The sequence below is a fragment of the Myxine glutinosa genome, chromosome 1 (assembly GCF_964187855.1).
Source record: "Myxine glutinosa chromosome 1, kmMyxGlut1.1, whole genome shotgun sequence".
Classification (NCBI taxonomy): Eukaryota; Metazoa; Chordata; class Myxini; order Myxiniformes; family Myxinidae; genus Myxine; species Myxine glutinosa.
Window position 1 is genome coordinate 142090752 of NC_136261.1, and position 6000 is coordinate 142096751.

A 6000-nucleotide genomic window follows, 5' to 3' on the forward strand; every position below is an offset into this window, starting at 1 on the left:
CTCACAGCGACTGGTGATAATTTCCCCAGGAATCCTTTTTCCGCGCCGACCTTTGTATGTGCTTCCGGCAACTCGCCAGGTAGTGTCCATCACTCCAACAATATAAACAAGAAAGAGCAATCATTGATTGAAGACCCTCGCCAGGATGTATTTTCAGTGGTTTTTTAAGGCTTTTGTGTTAAAACAAATATGGCGGCAGAACCACGTGATCAATGACGTCAGCATTATTTTTTGTTCTCCACTAATTAATTCCTAGATTATGCTCAAGAAATTTCATCTGGATTGGATGAAGTTTTGTACTCGTCGAATTGTGACGTCATAATGGAGGCACCTATGACATCATCATTAACATATCTTATTCCCCATGGAGAGTTCTTTACAATGAGCATGTCTCAATTTTTTCTATTCAGCGCTTTCGGAGATGAAGTGCAAAGTTTTTCGGTTTTTCCAAGATGGCGGCCGAACCACGTGACCAATGACATCATAATTATCATTAAAAAATTATACAGTTGGAGTTGCACCTATGGTGAAAATTTCCTGTCAATCGGACCAACGGTTGCAGAGAAAATCATATTTATTCTGTGCCTTTGAACATTCTGTGCCTTTCAACAGACAGACAAACGGACTCAAATGCAATACCCTCTCCTCTGGCGAGGGTAACAAGAAAGAGCAATCAGAGATTGAAGATCCTTGCCAGGGCGTCTTTGTGAGGTGTATTTTGTGGGATGTTTTTGTACATTCTATCATTATTTTGTACAACCCCACTTTCATCAGACATGCATGACACATTACATCCTTTTTTATAAAACTGAATTCTGTATTGTATTTTGAATTTTTTTTTTTTTTTGCAATGAGGCTGTCCTCTGGGTCTTTTAAGTCCCTGGGGTCTTTTGCATCCTCGGAGTCTTTTGGGTCATCAGGGTCATTTGGCTCTTTCGGATCCTCAGTGTATTTTGGGTCTTATGGGTCCTTGAGGTCCTCCGGTTCTTCATGGTATTTAAGGATGTTCACGGTATGTTGGGGTCTTGGTGGTCTTGAGGGTCTTAAAGGTTCTTCAAAGGTCCAATGGGTCTCAGCAGTCCAAAGTATCGAAAGGTGCATTCCGATAGTACGTAATTAATAGACAGGATGCCACTGACTTCAAACAGTACATAATTAATAGATACTGTATATTGAAAGCTCACATGGCTGGAGAAGATATTATAGTGGAGTTTATTTTACTTCAAACAATAACAACTTCTGGCTGCCAGACTGTAAGATCAATCTTATTAAAATTTTAAACACGTGTTCAACTTTACGACTACTACATTACTATACGACTACTACATTACTACATGACTTTTCCCAAAGATCAATGCAGCGGTTCAAGAGATATAATTTCTAAAAAGATTTTCGTTCAATCCAACATGGCTGCCAAACCGTATGAATTATTCAAGGTCAGCATGGTATATGTTGTAAAAACCAGATCTACAACATTGTCCCAATAGTAGGTTTAATTCAGTTTCAATCTCTAGCAACACCTGTAAGAAATCAACAAGCATTGTATCAGTATACCATAATCATAGAAGTAACAATGGATTAGCAGTTAGAGCAAGCAAGCCTGGAACATCTAGCAATACGCACCATTCGAGTATGCACTACCACACAGAATAAATGTCACAGGAATGTGTTGGAGCGATGTCCGTCCGATGAGGGCGAATTTCTTATGGAAGCCTTTCAGTAGTCGGAGACAGCATAGCACCTGGGATCAACTTAGACACAATTTCATGACATTCTCCCCGCCGTTAAAACTACACTTCCGCTAGGCAGAAATCAAGCTTGCAGCACATATCATCAGTTAGCAGCAGAGTAATATCAATGAGCAGCAGTTGTCAGTCTATGTCAGTCAGTCCAACCATAGCGGTCGGGGCGGCGAATTTCTCTCCCGGCGCGTGTCCGATAGACACCGGGTACCACATCCCCGAGGCCGGAATCCCCCGCATCGGAATGTCCGCCTAAATCGGGTGACAGCGGTGGCTCCACAAAGCCATACGGATCGGGTGCATGTGGCGATGGAGTAGCCGGTAGATTTTCCATTGTCGGATCAACTATACCGTAAGCCGGCTCGTCAGTATCCCCACATGGCGCAAGATGGCACACCGAGACTGTAGACTCCCGTCCATTGGGCAACAGTACACGAGCGTGCTCGGGATTGGTTTGGAGAATATGCACCTTGTCAACGAGAGGGTCATATTTACTTGTGCGAACCACGCGTTTGAGGAAGGCCGGTCCGGGCTCAGCAAGCCAGCCCGGCAGAGGACGGGTACTGCCCGATCGACGCGGGTAGAAAAACATACGGTCATGGGGAGTTTGATTAGTAGTGGTGCACAGTAAAGTCCTGATCGAACTTAATGCCCCAGGTAGCGACCAAGCCCATCGGTCCAGCCCTAGTCCGCGGGACTTCAGGCTCAGAGTAACGGCTCTCCATATGATGCCATTAAATCGTTCCACCTGTCCGTTCGCCTGAGGCCTGTACGGAGTAGTATAGCGAGAAGTGATATTATGTTGGAGCAAGAAGTGTCTCACATCTTGGGATAAGAAGACCGCGCCTCGATCAGTGTGCACAAAGGCCGGATTCCCAAACATAGCAAACAAGTTCTGCAGACAACGGATAACTGTAGCCGCAGAAATATCGCTGCACGGGAAAGCAAAAGGGAATCTGGAGAACTCATCAACAATCGTGAGTAAATAACGAGAACTACTCGAAGCCGGTGAAGCCGGCAGGGGTCCTTTGAAGTCCATTGCCAATCTCTCCCACGGCCGAGTGGCCTGGACCAGCGTACTCATCGGAGGATTGTAGAAACGAGGTTTAAGTTCAGTGCATATGGAACAGGTGCGACAGAGCCGACGAATATCCTCAACGGAATAGGGCAAGTTACGACTGCGCACATAATGAGCTAAACACGTCACGCCGGGATGGCACAAGGTGTCATGAAGGATGCGCAGATCCTCAAAGGAGGTGAGACTCGCATACACCGCAGGCCGTGACAAAGCATCTGCAATGAGGTTATCCCTCCCCGGGCGATATTTGATTTTGTAACAGAAATCGGCTAGTTCAATCCGCCAGCGAATGATTTTCTCATTCTTAATGCGTTGAGCATGTTGCGTGTCATACATAAAGGCAACACTTTGTTGGTCCGTAATGATCTCAAAACATTTGCAAAAGCAAATATGGCCGCCAGCGCCTGATAGACTCAATGATGGCATACGCCTACTTTTCAACAGACGAGTGTCTTCGTTCCGTGGAGGAGAGGGTCCTTGAAAAGAAAGCCACAGGCCGCCCCCCTTGAGAGAGTGTAGCAGCTATCGCATGGTCCAAAGCATCGCTTTCCAAAACAAAGGACTTGTTTCGTCTATCATCGACACAGCGGTGCCAGCTATGTCGGACTTCAGGCCATGGAAAGCAGCCCTAGAAGCGTGACTCATGGGGAACGCATCACAATCAACAAGTGGGCGAAGCTTCTCGGAAAAAATTTGAACCCACTTGGAGTAATGAGCAAACAGCCCGGAGGCACGCTTCAAAGAAGCTCGATCGCGGGGCGGGGCCATGTCGAGCAAGGGTCGCAGACGCTCCTTATCCAGAGCAATAGAGCCATGGGTCACGGTGTACCCCAGGAGATCTATCGTTCGAGCAGAATAGCGACATTTAGCCTCGTTCATAGTCAGTCGATACTTGTGTGCAACCTCGAGGAAGCGCTTCAGATTAGCATCATGATGTTCTTTGTCATACCCACAAACCGTGAGATTATCCAGATAAACAAAGACATCGGTTAAATTCTCCTTCACTATGAGGTCGTCCATGGCCCTTTGGAAGCACGATACCCCATTCATGACCCCGAAAGGCAGGCGGTGAACTGGTACAACCTCTGTCCGGATTCAAATGCCGTGCAGATGCGATCTGCCTCGGCGATTGGAATCTCATGATACGCACGACGTAGATCGAGAGTGCTGTATACCGAGTACTGTGCCACCTGTCGTACCAGAGAATCCATTCCCGGGAGCGGGTAGGCGTCCAATTGGGTAAACCGATTAATCGTCTGCGAATAGTCGATTACCATGCGTTTGCGGTGCGATTCTGTTCGAACCACCAAAACTTGGGCCCGCCAAGGCGACCCACTCGGTTCTATAATACCTTCCTTTAACAGCTGCGCAGTCTCTTCAGCAATGAATTGCGTGTCAGCCCGTGAGTAGCGTCGTGATTTAACAGCCACCGGAGTACAGTCAGTAGTCATATTGGGAAACAGCAACAGTGGTTCAATTTCCATCCCTGCAAGAGCACACACAGCAAGAGTATCAGTACCACCAAATTCCATTTCCAAACGCCCATGTCGCCGGAGAAAATCGTGTCCTAGCAAAACTTCTGCACATAATGCTGGTAAGACCATTAAATGCACATCCGGAAACATTCGACCCTTAATTACAAGCTTCAGTCAACATTCCCCCCGAGTGCTGAGCCATAGCCCTTGAGAAGCAATGAAGATTCTGCGTTTTGTCCCGAGAATCGGCCAGCCATGCTTCTGAACAAGTCGGAAATCGACATAACCAACAGTGGATCCCATGTCAATTAAAGCATTTACAAAAGTTCCTTCAATCATGAGTGGGATAACAGCGCGGGATGGGCCAGGTGGCCCTGCAGATGTCAAGTCGTCGAGAGGTGGCGCTCGAGCCTCGCGTGTGGATCCGACGCCAGCTAATGTCTTTCGTGCAGTTGAAGTCGCTTGTAGGCCAGTCGAGCCGTCGGCAGGGGACGCTCGTGCCATGCGCGGAGATCCCAGCTTTCGTGTAGTCAAAGTGGATCGTAGGTCGGTCATTGCGCCACCAGAGGGCGCTCATGCCACTCGCGGAGATTCGAAGCCAGCGTACGCCGATCAGGAAGCCGAACCCGGAAGTGGACTGGGTGTCGAAAGAATGCCCATCAAGGACGATCGAGACGCGTACCGTTGTGATAGCGCGACTTGTTTAGTCGGCGCGGTTAGCCTCATCAAGGTCGATCGCTCGGTGCGGGCCCCACGGAGAGAGGGGCGATTCCAATCAAGGCTGCGCGAGGCGCCGATTGTTCCACGGATGAAGAGAGAAGCACATTCAGCGTCGGGCAATTTCGCCGGCCCCGAGATGAACGGCAAACTTTTGCAAAGTGACCTTTCTTTGTACACAAATGACACGTCGCCTCCTTAGCCGGACAAACTCACCTGAGATGGTTCCGGTTCACGCAGAAATAGCACTTAGCGTTACTTCCTGCCTTGGGTCCGGCTGCAGCGGCCGCGGTCAAACCCGGGTCGAGTTCCTCGAGCGCGTCGGGTGTCTCCAATTTCAACGGAGATGCAGCATCTGCTAGCTCGGCGGTAGCTCTCTCCGATCGTGTTGATCGGGATATCCCTGTAGTGACGTATGGGCGTTCATACGCGTCGGCTTGTACCTGCGCTTCGGTGTACACATGAGATAACCGAAGGGCTGGTTCTAGGGTCAAGTCGTCTTGTTCGTGTAGTTGTTGTCTGACGACCTGCGATCTAATGCCTGAGACAAAAGCATCGCGAGCAAGGCCATCACAAACTTGTGCATGGGTGCGAACCTCGGGGGTAGAGTCCTTCAATAATCGTCGGAGGTCTTGAGCAAATTGGTCAATGGTCTCCGTGGGTTCTTGTCGACGAGACGCAAGCAGATGTCGGGTGTAGACCACGCTCCGGGTTTTGATGTAGATACGTTTCAGCTCGACCACAGCAGTATCGTACGTAGCGCACTGAGAGATCGACATGTACACAGTATGGTTCACCTTGGACTGCAACACCGCAACCTTCGTGTCAGCGGTGATTTCCTCCTGCGCATTCAGATGGTTGGTCAGAAGCTTCAACCAGTGTAACAATTGTGCAGACGCTTCCGGCGCTTGGGGGTCCGCGCTGAGAATTGGAACTTGTATCAGCTTATGGGCCATGTTGTTCTCGTTCAGGACGAAGAGACGAAACT